Source organism: Chlorocebus sabaeus, chromosome 16 (genome assembly GCF_047675955.1).
Source record: "Chlorocebus sabaeus isolate Y175 chromosome 16, mChlSab1.0.hap1, whole genome shotgun sequence".
NCBI classification, from domain to species: Eukaryota; Metazoa; Chordata; class Mammalia; order Primates; family Cercopithecidae; genus Chlorocebus; species Chlorocebus sabaeus.
Window position 1 is genome coordinate 71,096,134 of NC_132919.1, and position 17,227 is coordinate 71,113,360.

Genomic DNA, 17,227 nt, shown 5'->3' on the forward strand with positions numbered 1-17,227 from the left:
CTGCCACATTCCTTTTCTCCCACTTGCACAACAGAGCAAATGAAACCTAAGTCTCTGCTGGCTTTATAAACATAACTTGAAAGCCTCAGTTATTGAAATTAATAGGGATAAACATTTTTTCCCTATTGAATCATCTATAGGATCATTCAAAATTCACAGTGGGCAAGGCACAGTGGCTCATGCCTGTAATCTCAGCATTTAAGGAGGCGAAGTCTGGAGATCACTTGAGCCCAGAAGTTTGACATCAGCCTGGGCAAAATAGTGAGACCCCATCTCTTAAAAAAAAAAAAAGAAAGAAAGAAAGAAAGATTAGCTAGGCATGGTGGCGAGAGCCTGTATTCCCAGCTACTTGGGAGGCTGAGCCCAGGAGGTCAAGGCTGCAGTAAGGTGAGATTGGGCCACGGCACTCCAGCCTGGGACTTGTGCTCTCTCCCTGCTCTCTCTGCCTCTTCTCCCCCCAGAAACCCTCCTGGTCCAACCTGAACTTCTCCTTTAGATCCTTCAGTCTTCAGTGTGAAACAAGGTGAGTCTTTATCACTAAGTCCCTTTCCCGTTGTTTTGTTTTACCAATGATTTCTCCTCATCTGGGATGAAGGGTGAGGAAGGAAAGAGGGGAGTGAGGGAAATGAGTGATGGGAAAAGCAATAATCACTCATCACTAACTGTCACTTATTAAAAACGAGCATCTCAATTAAAACTATAAAACTATGTTCATCGAGTTCAGCCTCACCCTGCAAAATCAGATTTTGACTTTCAGTTGCCCCCGTAGGGTCTAGTTGAGACTGATTAGTCAGACATAAATCATGGAGCTGGCTCATTCTTGGGACCCTTCAGGACTTCTTAGAAGCAGCAGCGCTCTGACGTCCACAGTCTATTTCCCTAACCACCCCCGACACGCACAAAAAATTACGTCTTCTTATACGTGTAATCGATCTTATTCTGAGAACTGTTCTGATTGGCTGCAGCTCACTGAAGTGTAACCAACTACCGTGCCCTTGGAGTTCACATCGTTCCCTCCCATGAGGCTGCTACTTCTCCACCCCACTCTTGGCTAATCAAAACCCCACTCTCCACTGGTTAAACACATTCAACACACCCTTATCGTGGACCACGAGGCAGGCATTAAAAGTGATGTTGTGGTAGATTATTTAATAGTTCATGATATATTTGTTATATAAAAATAGCTGTTTATAAAACAATAGGTGTTATAAGTATAAACCCATTTTAAGATTTTTTTTCATGGACAGATATGGTCATCTCCAAAGGGTTCTTATTTTCCCTCTTGTGCTTTTCAACATTTCACAACATTTTACAGTGAGTACTTTTGGGTTTTTTTATTTTTTATTTTTTGAGACAGACAGGGCCTCACTCTATTGTCCAGTCTGGAGTGCAGTGGCACAATTACAGCTCACCGTCGCCTCAATCTTCTGGGTTGCTCAAGCAATCCTCCCACATCAGGTCTCCCAATTAACTGGGACCACAGGTGTGCACTACTATGCCTGGTTAATTTATGTATTAATTTTTGTACAGACTAGGTCGTCCTATGTTGCCCAAGCTGGTCTCAAATTCCTGGGCTCAAGCAATCCTCCTGCCTCCACCTCCCAAAGTGTTGGGATTACAGGCATGAACCACTGCACCTGGCCACAGTGAGTAGTTTTGTAATGGAACAAATGTGAAAAGAAAACATTATATCTGTTACAGGCTTCATTGTGTCTCCCCACTCAAATTCATATATTGAATTCCTAACACCTAGTACTTCATACTGTGACTATATTTGGAGATACGGCTATATCAGGAGATAAAGAACACCAGCCATATTGGATTGGGGCCCATGGATATGACCTCATTTTACCTCAATGAAGTCAATGGTGGGTTCTCATCCAATATGACTGGCATCCTTATAGGAAGAGGAGATTGGGGCTGGGTGTGGTGGCTCATGCCTGTAATCCCAGCACTTTGGGAGGCTGAGGCAGGCAGATCATGTGAGGTCAGGGGTTCGAGACCAGCCTGGCCAACAGGGTAAAACTCCATCTCTACTAAAAATACAAAAAGTTAGCCGGGCGTGGTGGTGCAGGCCTGTAATCCCAGCTACTCTGGAGGCTGAGGCAGGAGAATTGCTTGAACCCAGGAGGCAAAGGTTGCAGTGAGCCAAGATCTCGCCATTGCACTCCAGCCTGGGCGATGGAGCAAGACTCTGTCTTGGAAAAAAAAAGGAAGAGGAGATCAGGACCCAGACAACCACGTGAGGACACAGCAAGAAGGTGGCCATCTGCAAGCCACAGAGAGTGGCCTCAGAAGAAACAACGCTGCCAACCTCATGATCTTGGACTTCTGGCCTCTAGAACTATGAGAAAATAAATGTCTGTTGTTTAAGTCGTTGAGTCAGTGGTATTTTTTACAGCAGCCCTAGGAGACTAAGACACCACCCACCTTTCAAAGACCAGCTCCAATGCCAGCCCTGCCACGAAACCGCCCGTTCCCAAACTTCCCCTCCACCCAGCCTTCGGTGGTTATGGTTTTTTTGTCATTTGGCCTTGTTTAGAGTAAACTTTGCTCACCCTTCTCCCCTGCTAGGCTTCCTGAGAGTGAGGTCTGTGATTCATTTGTCTTTTTTAATTCCACCACTACTTGTCTGGATGTCTGGGAGGGCTCATTAGAGGCTGTTGGAAACATGAGAGAACAACTTCCCTGGGATGCCAGGGGGGGAGGGGGGGCAGTGGGCGGGGTCAGACCACAGAGATGTTTCATGGTGCTGATGCTGGTGGTGGTGTGTGTGTGTGCCTGTGCAAGTATGTATATGTATGTATATATGTGTACATGTGTGCATATGTGAGTGTGTATGTGTGTGTATGTGTTTTGGGGGAGGGTGTGGTCGTTGCAGGAGGACGCCACCTCTTACCAATTGTGTGATTTTTGGGGTCAATCACACTTCACACCCAAGCCTTAGGAGTTTACAAAGCATTCTCATGTGTATTATCTCATTTGGTTGCCATAACAATCTGCCAAGGTTACATATCATTTCCTCCCGTTCATGGGTGAGGTAACCATCCTCAGAGTAGGTGCAGAACAACACGTTTAAGGATGGAAACTTCACAACGATAAGGGCAGGAACGTGTTGAGTGCCTGGTGCCACATGGCTATGTGCCTTGTCCCCATTCATCCTCATGACCAGCCCGTGGAGAAGGAATATTTCACAGATAAGGAAACTGAGGCTTGGAGGGGTTGCCTGAGATCACACAGCTCAGAAAGGATAGAGCTGAGACTGAAACTCAGGCTGATAGATCCACAGCCCACACTCAGAATCACAATGCATGCTGTCCTCTTCCCACGTAAATAAGTCTATAGAGGGGGCTAAATGTGGGGCACAAACAGATATTGCTCCAAAATTCAGAGGCTGAGTTGGTCTGGAAAGGCTTCTGACAAGGTGAGAGTTGACACAGCTGAGTACAGAGGATGCGGTGGGGCCAGCCTGCCCTCCCCCAACCCCCCCGCCCTGCCCCCAGTGCTCTTTGTAGCGAAGAGTCTCGCAACTCAGGTTTAACCACCCAATCCAACTCCCCACACCCCGCAGGGCGCCCCAGCATGTACTGGCCACTGCACTGGGAGGTGCAGGGACACAGAGAGGATTAAGAGAAGGTCCCTGCCTCTCAGGAGCCATCTCCTCAGGAGGGCAGGTGGGTGCAGAATAATTGATTCATGACCTAAGCAGACATGAATCAATTACACTGCCATTACTTTAATGTTCTACCCAGGGCTTCAAGGGAAAAGCTCTGGTCCCAATTCTGCCACTATTTGCTAGGAGACTTTAGGCAAATCACAGCCCATCTTGTGGCTTCAACTTCCCCACCTGGAAATGGAGTCACTGAACATGTACTGCAGAATGACTTCTGTCGGGCAGCTTCAATCATTTACATCCAGTTTCCATTCTCCCACGCCCACCTCCCGGTTCCACACCATCAAAACCTCTAACCCTGACAATTAAATTTTTTTAAAAGCAGCCTATATCTTGAAGAAGGGGGTGGAAATAGCACTGATCGCCAGCTTATACCCCAAGCCATCCTTGGCCCCAGGGTAAAAGACCCAGGAAGGCCACAGCATACCCTCCTGGGCTGCATGAAGTTCTCGGAGGAGATGGTGTAAATGGATTAGCTACAGGCTCCAGGAGAGCACCACCCCTCTGAATTCAGTACCACACTCTGTGGGCCTCTCCTAGCTTTGGCTCCTCTTCTTGAACACTCTCCTCCTGGAAAAGGTCCCTAAGAGGTGAGGGAAAACCTCTTATTGGTTTATTTCTTGTTAAGACTCAAGAGTCAAGAGGGAGTCTTAAAGAACTGGCTCAACAAGATTTTCTCACTTAAGGCCGGACACAGTGGCTCACGCCTAAAATCTGAGTGTCAGAGGTGTTCCAACCAGAGCAACTCCATTTTGAGTGAGGGTTAGGAAAATAAGGCTGAGACTTGCTGGGCTACATTCCCAGAAAGTTAGGCATTCCGAGCCTCTAGATGTTTATAATTAAGGGAACAAACTAATAATGTTTACTAAAACAGACCCAGACTTGGGAGTGTCCAGATGTCCTGATATCTGGAGAACAAAGGCATTCCTAGTTTTGCTTTAAAGATAATAATATCGAGTCTTGCAAAATATAGTAATTAAGAAAATTAATCCTTTATGACAAACCCTTACAGCAGAGCACATCTCCCCATATAGACAAGCGTTGTACCTAGGGTGGATGTGTTCCTCCTCTAACTTTCGGGAACGTCCTGCTCTGTCTGTGGAGTAGCTGTTCTTTCGCCACTGAACTTTCTTAATAAGCTTGCTTTTGCTTCGCACCGCGGATTCGCCCTGAATTCTTTCTTGCGCGAGATCCAAGACCCTCTTTTGGGATTTGGATCAGGACCCCTTTCCTGTAACACTAGCACTTTGGGAGGCCGAGGCAGCTGGATTGCTTGGGCCCAGGAGTTTGAGACCAGCCTAGGAAAGGTGGTGAAATCCCATCTCTACTAAAAATACAAAAATCAGCCAGGTGTGCTGGTGCACACCTGTAGTCCCTGCTACTAGGGAGGCTGAGATGGGAGGATCACTTGAGCCTGGAAAACTGAGGCTGCAGTGAGCCATGACTGTGCCACTGCACTCCAGCCTGGGCAGCAGAGACAGACCCTGTCTCAAAAAAAAAAAAAAAAAAAAAAAATCTCTCGTAAGTACACAAGTTGAATAAATGGAAATATTTCCCTAACTGGATCCTGTTGACCAATGCAAAGTGGCTTTACATTCTAGAGCACATTTAGCACCTTGGTACAAATTTGGTTTCTTTTCTTCATATTTTTTTTAAAGATAGGAGAAAAACTACATGCAGAGGAAAATTCTTTCTGTGGACTAAGCCCTTCACTTTCTTAACCTCAGCTTTCAAGTTTAGATGTCCAAAAACATTTTAAGAAACTTCTGCTACAATAAGATGATCCCCTTCTCTGAAGGGTAAGAAGTGGGGGTCTCCTCTTTCCATGGGTTCCCCATGCTACAATCCCAGGGCTGCCTAATCATTACAGGGTCTCTCTTAATGCTCTCGAAGTTGGATTTCTACAACTCACCCAGCATCTCCAGGGGCTGGGGCTCTATTTTAAAAAACCTCATCTTCCTGAGCAGCTACAGAACCCAAAAAGACGTGGTGAAAGACAGATTTCCCAGTAGCTGTGCCCACAGGGTTCCGGGGCCTGCAAGCTGAAGCCTATAGCAGGTGAATCTCCTGTGTGAGAGCCAAGCCGAACAAGCTATCAATGCTGCCATTCACCCCATGCACAAAGAAAATGCACCCAAGTCTCCATCATGTGCTCATCTGAAAAGGCGGTGACACATCTGTCTGCCCAGCACTGTATTCTTCACTGGGAGTTCAAAAATGAAAAGACAAAGTTCGTGTCTCTAGGAACTCAAGTTCTAGTCGGGGAACACAGAGGTCTCCAATCCTCCTCACCCTTCACCTCCACCCCAACCCTGCAACCCTGATATCAAAAGGTGAGACAAGCTGGGTTGCATCAACTTGGAGAAACCATGGGGCTGGCATGTTGGATACCATTCGGGCTAAGAATCCAGCAGAATCTGAGTTTAGGATTTGCAGTCTTCGTGGTAGCTTCGGGCAACCTTCTATGCAGCACTATTTGGGGTTATGTGCCTAGGAAAGGACAAGCCTACAAAAGGCTGGACACACAGCCTGCTCCCGCCAAAGAAATAAAACGATACAGACAAAGATGCAGGCAGCAGAAACCCATGCTGGGACAGGCAGCCAACTGGGGAAAAGTGTGAGTTCAGGCTCCAGGCTCTGTGTACAGGCCTGGAGGTCTGTGCCCAGAAACCAGAGGTGGAAACTGTTACCACCTGTCTTTTTCTGGCTGCAGGGGTATGGAAGGTGAGGGGTAGACTAAACTCACACAAACCTCATCCTAGCCCAAACGACTTGGTGCTAAAAAGCCCGATCTGATCGGGTCTGGTCGGGTCTGGTCAGGCATGCAGCTCGAATGCCACCCATGCTCTAAGCAGACTAAAAGTCAGCACAGGCACCTGAGTTCAAGCTACAACACTGCACCTTGCTTGCTATGCCTCCTTCAAAACACCTCTGCTTCTCTTTAAGTTTTAGCTTCCTTGTGTGTAAACTGGGGAACATTCCCAATGCTCACCTGAAGGGTTGTTGTGAGGCTAAAATGAGACAACTGGTACAAAGCACTTGGACAGTGGTACACTGTTATTATCAGCCACATAGACCCCTTCCAATCCTCTCAGCTAAAAATGGCCTCTGCCCCATTTTGAGCTCACATCACAGCCTGGTTCTATCTTTCATTTACTGCCCTTGAAGGGAAGATCCCTGTTTGATTCAATCCACAGCATCTCGTTAGAATTCAAATGATGAGTGAGGATTTAAACAATTCTTGTGGGGGGGGGGAGCGGGGGACAAGGGGAAGAAAGAACTTAGAAACAATGATGCTATTGGCAGATTGGCAGAAATAGGCAACTACAGCCAGCTACCAAAACAAGAACTGTAGCAGACTGAGTAGATTGGAGCTTGGATCCAACTTGCAAGTTCAAGGGAAGGACAATTCAACACAGGCTTGCTGCTACTCAAGGCGTGGTCCATGGACATCGCCTGGGAGCTTGTTGGAAACGTGGAATCTCAGACTGTATGCTGGACTTACCAAATTCGACTCAAATTTTTACAATATTCCTGTGCACTCCAAACTTTGAGAAGCATTAGGCAGACTTATGGTTCTTTTTTTTTTTTTTTTTTTTTTTTTTTTTTTTTTTTGAGACAGAGTCTTGCTCTGTCGCCCAGGAGTGCAGTGGCACGATCTCCGCTCACTGCAACCTCTGCTTCCTGGGTTCAAGTGATTTTCGTGCACAGGCATACACCACCAAACCCGGCTAATTTTAGTATTTTTAGTAGAGACAGGGTTTCACCATGTTGGCCAGGCTGGTCTCAAACTGACCTCAGGTGATCCGCCCGCCTCAGCCTCCCAAAGTGCTGGGATTACAGGCGTGCACCACCGTGCCTGGCCTGGAATCATCTGAAGAGCTTTTAAAAATGCTGATGCCCAGGCTGTAACCCAGAACAACTGGCGTCATGTTGATTTTTGCAGCTCACCAGGTGATTCCAATATTCAGCCAGGGTTGAAAGCCATTCATCTAGACCAACCTTCCAATTTGCAGGTCAAGAAACTAAAATCCAAAGGGGTAAACTGACCTGCCCAAGGTCATACAGCAAGGGAATAATAGTGCCTGGGACCTGAACCCCAGTGCTCCACCCCTAGGGCTCTCTTCACTGGACCTCACTGCAAAATGGGGCGAGGTGGAGCGGAGCACCAGCGCTTCCTTTCTGGTTTGGCTTCTTCATGGTTGGGTCCTCAGCTCAGATCCCAAAGGAGGAGCTTCCCAGATGCAGGTGGCCTTACGCCTTTGAATTCCCAGATGGACTATGGCCATAGAGGCCTCACCCTCTCAGGCAGTAGGTGCCAGAAGCCTGGGGCCAGATAGGACTCTGCTTCCTCACTGGTGGCCAGTCTCTAGGCAGGAACAGCCTCACACCCTCACCCAGCCAGCATGGGCCTGCCATTCCCGCCCACCCCCCACGATCTTCCCAGAGAGACGGAGCCCTCAGGGACTGTCCCACCACAGTTCTCAGAACTCAGGTGAAGTTTCTGAGCCCCCACAGCCCCAGGTCCCAACTCCTCTCAGAACTGCTGGGACAGGCCCGTTCTCAATCAGCAACCGCGACCGTCTTGAAACCATCAGAGGCTCCCTCATGACTTGTTTTTGCTCTCTTGTCAGGGTTTTGGGGGGGGCGTGTGTCTCAAACCTCTGATTGTCTCCGCTTTGTGACTTTTTCTGGTGTGTTTTTGAAGTGGCTTTTTGTTATTCTGCCTCCACTCGCTCATCTTTCTCGGCAGCCGTGGAAAACACTCTCGGCCTGTTCTGCTCTCCACTGAGCACTTGGATTCCTTGTAAACAGCTTGCCTGGTGGCCTGGACCAGGCTGAACAGATAGGAAGGGCCTGGGTCTGTCAAGCCCTTGAAAATAACCATGCTTCACAGAGCTTTACCATGCTCAGGGAGGAGGATGGGGTAGACACGAGAAAGCAGAAAGAACTTTCTAGGCACAAGATTACTCTACTGATGGCCGAGTGAGGTCTGTTCCACCGCCCTAAAACAGGCAAGAACAGAGGCCTGCCCCTTCCCTGAGCCTCAGGCCTGCTAGAAGGAGGGCACCCATCTGCAGAAGCCTTTCCTGAAAAAAAAATAATAATTTTTGAAATAGAATCTCACTTGACCGCCCAGGCTGAAGTGCAAGCGGCATGATCATGGTTCACTACAGCCTTGACCTCCTCAACTCAAGTGATCCTCCCACCCTAGCCTCCCAAGTAGCTGGGACTACAGGTGTGTGCCACCGCATGCCTGACTATTTTATTTTATTTTTTTGTAGAGATAGGGGGTCTCACCATGTTGCTCAGGCTGGTCTCAAATGCCTGTGCTCAAGCAACCCACCTGCCTCAGCCTCCCAAAGTGATGGGACTTCTGGCGTGAGCTATCGCACTCAGCCCTCTCCTGAAATGTGAGAGGTAGATCTTAACTTGTGCTGCCCAACATAGTAGCCACTAACCACACATGTGACTACTGAGTACTTAAAATGTGGCTACTTTGCGAACATGGTGGTGGGCGCTTGTAGTCCCAGCTACTTGGGAGGCTGAGGCAGGAGAATTGCTTGACCCCGGGAGACAGAGGTTGCAGTGAGCCGAGATCGCACCATTGCACTCCAGCCTGAGTGACAGAGCGAGACTCTGTCTCAAAAAAGAAAAGAAAAGAAAAGAAAAGAAAGTGACAGAGCGAGACTCTGTCTCAAAAAAGAAAAGAAAAGAAAAGAAAAGAAAAGAAAAGAAAAAAGTGGCTACTTTGACTAAGGAACTGAATTTTTTATTTAGTGTTGCATAATTTAAATAGCCATGTGTGGCTAGTGGCTACTGTTAGACAGCACAGCTCAAAAGCAGGTTTCTCAAACTTGGCTGCAGATTAGAATCACCTGGGAGCTTTAAACCACTCTGACACCTGCAGCCATCCATGGTGACTTTGATTTATTGCCACTGGGTGTAAGCAGAGCCAGAGTTCTGAAAGCCCCGTGCATGATTCTCATGCACAGCCAGTTTTGCAAACCTCTGGCCCAAAGGACTTCCCACAGCTCTTCTGCCTCTGACATCCTACATATTGATCTGGTTTCTACAGTTTTCAGAATTTAAGGAGCAAGGAATTTACTTAGAGAATCAACTCAAGATGGTGGAAAATGTTTTTCTATGTTCTAAATGTAATGCCTGTTCATTGTAACACATGGGAGAAAATTGAGAAAATTCAGAGAAACGAACAGAAGAAAGTCAAAATCCCCTAAAATCCCACCACCTAGAGAAAAAGGGTTAAAACACTTAGACATATATCCTTCCAGGCATTTTTCCATGGATAGAGCCTTATTTTCCTTCAAAATTGAAATCCTCCTATGCTTCCTATTTTGTAACTGTTTTTGTCACTTTGCTTATTTGATTAACAAATATATCATCAATTGTAATGGCTACATGACATTCTATTGCATATAAACCACTATTTATCCAAATTCATATTAATATTGGCCCCATTTTTGCTATAATTTTTCAAAACATTGCTACGAAAAAATACTAGCAATGTCTTTATGGAAAGCCATTCACTAACTCCTTAGGAGAAAAGAAAAAAAGAATTAGGTCTAAAGGCACAGAAAATTCTGAGACTTCTCCTAAATGTTTACCAAAAGTTGAAACAGTTCACATTCCCATCAACAGAGCATGAAAGTACCTATATTTATATGCATGTTGGCAATGGGGATTGAACTTTTCAAACTTAACAAGGTTTGAAAAAAAATTTTTTTTACCACCAACAGGCAACCCATTGTTTCAACGTTCAGCACGCCTTCAATGAACACTGACTATGCACCAGATGTCACCTTAGGTGTTGGTGATAAAGATGAATGGAACGCATGACCTGCCCTCTAAGAACTCAAGAAAGGAGAGAATTAACAACTTGGCCTTAAATCAAGGAAGAACAATATAGATGCTAAATAAAGGTACCAAAGTCACACTGGGAGCGGGAAAGAAAAGCCCACAATTTTTCACAGCAACGCTGGAGAGTCTGAGGGGGTGGCATTTGAGCTGGCTCTAGAAAGGTTGGGTCCAGGCACTGGTGAGAGGTAGGAGGTGATGATATTTGGCAAACACCAAAAAATGCCGGAAGGCTCAGGGGATTGGAAAGTTATCGCTTCCACCCTCCAGTGGCTCCTATATTTATCAACTGTCTATGGTCAGGAAGCTTCTCCTTGAGTCTCTCCAACAGCCTCCTATTGCAGCTTAAACCCCTTCCTCTGCTTATCTGTAGTGGGAACAGGAGGCAGCTTGAATGCGTTCTCCATAAATTCACCTCCAGAGACTTATAGACCAAGGCAAACACCAAGCATGGTATGACATGTTTTCGCTGATGAACTGGTCCTTTTTGGATTATTTGCTCCTTCAATAAAAACAACATTGACTTGTAATGTCAATATGTCCATTTACCAGCCTGGGTAATATAATGAAACCCCACCTCTACAAAAAATAAAACAATAAAAAAATTAGCCAGGTGTGGTGGCATGTGCCTGTAGTCCCAGCTACTTGGGAGGCTGAGGTGGGAGGATCAATTGAACATGGGAGGTCAAGGCTGCAGTGAGCTGTGCTCATGCCACTGCACTCCAGCCTAGGTGACAAAGCAAGACCCTGTCTTAAAAATAGATAGATAGATAGATAGATAGATAGATAGATAGATAGATAGATAGATAATGTGTGTATATATACACACACACACACATATATATATACATATACATACGTGTGTGTGTGTGTGTATATATATATATATATATATTTTTTTTTAAGTTGCAGAACTCAAGACCATAGGGCAAACATCAAGGTGACCTGAATGGTCCCTTCATGGTTCCCAGGATACTGGTCGTTAGCCCAACTTTCCCCCTATTATTAGGATGGCCAGTGCCAGCCCTATATAGAGAAGGGGGAAGCCGGTTCAAATCCTGGCTCTTCTGCTTAGGCCCTTGTGAATTCCCTTGAGTAAATTCACTTTTCCATCTCCCTGGGCCTATAAGGCATGGATGGTATAAATAGTGAAAAGTTAGGTTTGGGGAGGCAAGGGAAGCCTTTTGTTAATAATAATCACCTGTGACTCCCATCCATGTGGGCTCACGTCAAGTGGGCCAGCCCCTTGCTTTTTCTTTCCTTGAGTCTCTGTGATCCGCAAACACACACACACACTTTCAACTGAGTCTGCCATGTATTTCAGGAATAACACGTTTCCGAAGATGGCCTTTCTTGGGAAACGCACTGAAAAATGAACTCAGGGACTTGCCCAACTGTGTCTCGGGGCAGGAGGTAAGAAGGGCTTGACAGCCACGGGACCTTTTCCACACATTGACCGACACTCCCTCTTTCCCCAACTCTGCCCTACAACGTCAGAGACCGGATCAAATTTCCCTACTTGCTCTGTCTTCACCTCACCTTTCTCCCCTGCTCTGTGACGCATCATGTCCCTGGAGAGTCCCCCACATCATCACAGAACAAAAACAAAAACAGCAGAGAAAAAATACCAAACCACGCTCCCCCCTGCCCCCTCTACTACGAGTCGCCCACACGATGAGGGTTCTTGGTTTCAAATACTAGAAATGAGATGGCCTTTTTTTTCTTTTCACTTCTGCTATTTACACAGAAGTGCCTCGGTGCTAACTCCACTATGATTCAAGTTTATTTTTGGATTTCTCAGCTGTAGAAATCTACAGAATGCCAAAATGGGCTGAAGCAACTCTGTCAATAGGAGGAAGGAGAGGGTGGAAGGGAATGAATGTTGTCGAGAACCTGCTGCGGGCTGGGGCCTTACTGATGAGATTTCGTTTCCTCCTTACAGAGACTCTTAGAAGAAACCCTATTATCAATTATCTTTTGAAGATAGTGAAACCGAGATTCTGTGTAGTTAAACAACTTGGTCTAAGTCGAACAATTTGTACGTGGTGGGACCTGGATTTAAAACCAGGACTGACTCAAAAGCCAAACTTCTTTGGTCTCAGCCCTCACTCCCACCCACGTCCGCGCCCACCCCTTCTCGCTCCCACAGCGAATTATCACGTGCCTTCTATACCCGTGTGTTTGCACTCTCTCTGCCCCAGCCACCTCCTGTACTTTGCCCTTTTCTGCTTTGGAACAAAAATAGGGCCAACCAGAGAAGGTTCTGGAAATTTATGGTTTGGTTTTCTTTCGTTTCTCCCCAAAGCATAGTACATGTCTGATTTCAACCCATTTAAGTAACTGACTTCTTGCCCTCTGGGAATCCTGTTGGGGAGGAGAGCCAAGGTGGACAGAACTCTAATGGCAGCATGGAAGACGGCCAGACTTGAAGCCACATAGATCTGCGCTGGAATCCCAGCTTGGGCACTTAAGGCACTTAAATGTTGCTAAGCCTCCACTTCTTCAACTATAAATTGGCAATGACATACCCATCTGGCCAGTAGCTGGGAGACCCAAATGAGATGATGTGAAGGAAATGGCCCAGGTCAGATTCCAGCACATAGTAGACATCCAAGACATTTCTCCCTCTCTTCTTCTCCCACATCCTCAGGAAAGGGGTTCAGGGCTGCTACCAGGGAGCCTGGCCTACAGAGAGCTTTGGTAACTCTCTGAGGAAGCACAATTAGATTCATTTAGGCCTGTCTCAGATATTTGCAGGGCCCAGGCAAGAGTACAAACAGAGGCCTACACACTACATGCCCAGATAGTTACATTATAAATAGAGCTAACAGACTTATAAAATAGGTTCCATTTCATAATGAAACTATACATTTTCATAATCACCTAAAGGGCCATGTTTAAATTTAGAATTCTCAGACTCCTTCGAGAACTCTCAGACTCACCCCTCAGCTCCCCTTTCTCTACACTCCAGCCTGCATACCTAAGCATCATCTACAGCCACCATAAACAGCCAGGACGTGGTCATCAACAGAGTATAGGGGTGCATACCAAGCTGTGCAGTCTACCCTGTGGAGGATTTTCCCTAGGAAGAGGCCCATGCAAGCCTGAAAGTGGCTGAAGACTCTTTGGGCAGGGAATACTGGGTCCTGAGACCTGGAGTGTGACATAGAAGCGGGGACATGGACCAGTCCTTCACCTGACAAAAGTACAGTCTGAGGAAGGCCAGAAAGACCTCTAAGGTGTGGGTTCCTCCACCTGAATCTGAGGGCAGGCTGCATTTGTTCAGGTGCTATTTACCTGTCACTCTAACAGGAATTCATGCAGTGAGCTGGAGTCACAATAGTGAACTCATCCATCTTCCTGAGTTAAGCCCTAAATCAGATATCGAAAGGAAATTATACTTTTGATCATTTCAATTTGTTTTCAATAATCTTTCTCTTTCTTCATTCCCAGGACAGGAGCCAAGGAGGGGGAGATTCCAACATGCATACATTGGTATTTACACATAGAATCTCTTCTGCTCCATTTTTGTTCTTTGCTTAAAAAGTCTTTGTTCCAAAAACTACAGACAGAAACCAGTTCAGTGGTTGTGAGGAGCTGAGGGTAGAGGAAAGGGTTGACAACAAAGACACATGAGGGAACAGTGGTGTGTGATGAAACTGCTATATACCGTGTCTTGTTTGTGGCAGTACATAACTGTATGAATTTATTTTTTAAAAAATCCTAGACCTGTACACTAGAATGGGTAATTTTTACTACGTGTAAAATTATACCTCAAAAAAACTATGTAATAAAAACTCTTTGCTCTAAATCACATTTTAAGAAAGGAGCATGATTTTAAAAGGGGAATGTGTTCGGACATGTAACTTCACTTCCTATGGTGTGATATTTAGGGTGAGTCGGTGTAGTGGACACCTGTCACATTCATGGTAGCAGTTCATCATCTTATGGACAGCTTTTCTTTCTGGAGGAAATTCCTTTATTATTATCCTGCCTCCCTAAATAGTAGTCAAGAACTCAAACTCCCGGCATCCCCTGCAGCTAGGACTACAGGCATGTGACCTGTCCTCCACCAATCAGAAGCACTCATGTAACTGCTAATTCACAAGTGAGGACTGCATAGACACGAGGGCTACATGAGGCTTCCATTTTGCTGGTGTGCAGACAACAGAGGCATTTGACTTTGGGGCTTTTAAAAGAAAAACCTTAGGCAAATTAAATTTAAGAGTTTGGTGGAGCAAAAAGCAATGTGTGAGTCAGGTATTCACCTGAGCCACAGTAGGCTCAGAGACACACTAGCACAGCCACTTGGTGGGAGATTTACAGACAGAAAAAGGAAGTGAGGTATAGAAACAGCCAGATTGGTTACAGTTGGCATTTGCCTTATTTAAACACGCTTTGAATAGTTGACTGCCCTTGACTGGCTGAAACTCACATACTTTTGTTAAAAATTTCCTCCTTCTGGTCAGATTCTCACTTAAGTAAGAGTGTGACCAAAACTTCAGCCATGAGCTCCACTCTCAGTTACTATCATTTTGGGTTTTCAGTCTCAGCACATCGTTCATAGGTTACAGTGTCCTTATGACAACATAATTCTTTGAGTTATTGTCATTCCAATCTAGGAGAGACCATTTGACATTCTGGAGATGGCTACGTACAAACATTTAGAACTTTTGAGAGAATGCAGCATACCAGGGAGATTACAATTACGACTACCAGGAGGATAATACCAGGAGTTTGGAGTATGCTCTGTATCCAAGTTCTGCATGAACCAAACCAACTAAAATCAAATAGATCAAACAATAAACTAGACAAAGAGTCTACTCATTTCAGCCAAGCAGCCTGTTCATTAATCATCTACAACTGAGTCTCTATAATACCTTATGTATTCTTCTATGTGTAACTAGAAGCGTCAGTAACTGCACAGACACTGCTTTGCTTAGCCAGTAAGTAAACCAGAGCAATTCTATTATTTAGCACAACTTCAGCAAGAGAATTTAAAATCTGTTGTGTAACCACAGTCTCTGTAGTAGAATCTGTTATCTAGCCTATTATGAGGGATAAATTTTTAATCATTGCCTCATTTACTCTAAACCATGAAAAAAGAGACCTAATAAATGATGCCTATCTAGAATAGTGAAGGCCTCTTGGCAATGTTTTAACCTATGATATAGGTTAAGAGGAGTGGACCAGTGTTCTGTTTCTGAGTGATTATGAAGCTACAAAGATACCAGTAAAATTTTTCATCCACACTGGCCCTTTATCCTTCATCTATCAAGACATAAGTGTGTCCATATAAAAGATTTGCTTCGAAATCCTCCACAAATAAAAGTATACTCCATGAGTGTACAAAAGAGACTTTATTTTCAGTTCTATTTTTCATAGAGGTATGTATTAGTCCATTCTCACACCGCTATAAAGAAATACCTGAGACTGACTAATTTATACAGAAAAGGGGTTTAACTGGCTCACAGTTCTGAAGCTGTACAGAAAGCACAATGCTGGCCTCTGATGGGCTTCTGGGGAGCCCTCAGGAAATTTACAGTCATGGCAGAAGGCAAAGAGGCAGCAGGCCACATCTTACATCACCAGAGCAGGAGCAAGAGAGAGAGTGGGGAGGTGCCACACACTTTTTTTTAAACCAGATCTCATGAGAACTCACTTTTGCAATCACACCACCAAGGGTTTCTTACGTTAACCTAAGAAACCACCCCCATCATCCAATCACCTCCCACTCAGCCCCACGTCCAAATTTGGGATTACAATTAGACATGAGATTTGAGCAGAGACACAGATCCAAAGCATATCAAGGCAAAAGCAAGGAAAAACCGAGAGATACGAGTCTCACGGTAGCAGAGAAGTCTTGATCCATGACCTTGGGAAAAAGTTGTTCATATCTGGGATGCCATCTGTTTCTGGGGAGAAACTTCCTTGGTTATCTCCATCTTCAGGTCTCCAATGGCTGTACAATTAAGAGTCTGGAGGCGCCCTTCTGCGTTATGAGATACGAACAAGGTTCAAGTTCCCAAAGTTTTGCTGCAGTGTGAGTAACAAGGGCAATCTTTTTCTGATGTTGTTCTCAGAAGACCCAGTCTCTGGGTTTTAGATCATGAAGGGTTTGATTAGTCAGTGAACCATGAAAAACTTTCTTTACCTGGTGGAAATACACCATGGCACAATGCACTAAAGACTTGCAGCATTTAGTCGTATCAGAGTCTAGTAGCAGAAGATACATGAGGTTCCATTATTTAGTGCATAGGCGTTTCAGTGACTATTTCATAAGGGGTCAACTTATGTGTTTCACTGGAAGTGGGTCTGATTGTCATCAATCTCTAATATCTTTGACCAAAGCAATCAAGTCAGTTCAATTAGCTTTGCCTAATGCTGTTATATCTGTAATACCTTATTTAACTATATTACAACTTGTCCTGTGAAACAAGTATCTCTATCACTGGAGATTTCTCTAGGAATGTCCCATGAGGAAAACACATTTCCTAATAACCTTTTAGCTATTGTTATAACATTAGCCCTCTTGTATGGGAAAGCTTTTATAGAAATAGAAAGCACATATCAAAAATGACAATTTAATTAAATCCCTTTATAAATGTTGTTTTGTTTTGTTTTCTCTTGTTTTGTTTAGACAGAGTCTTGCTCTGTCACCCGGACTGGAGTGCAGTG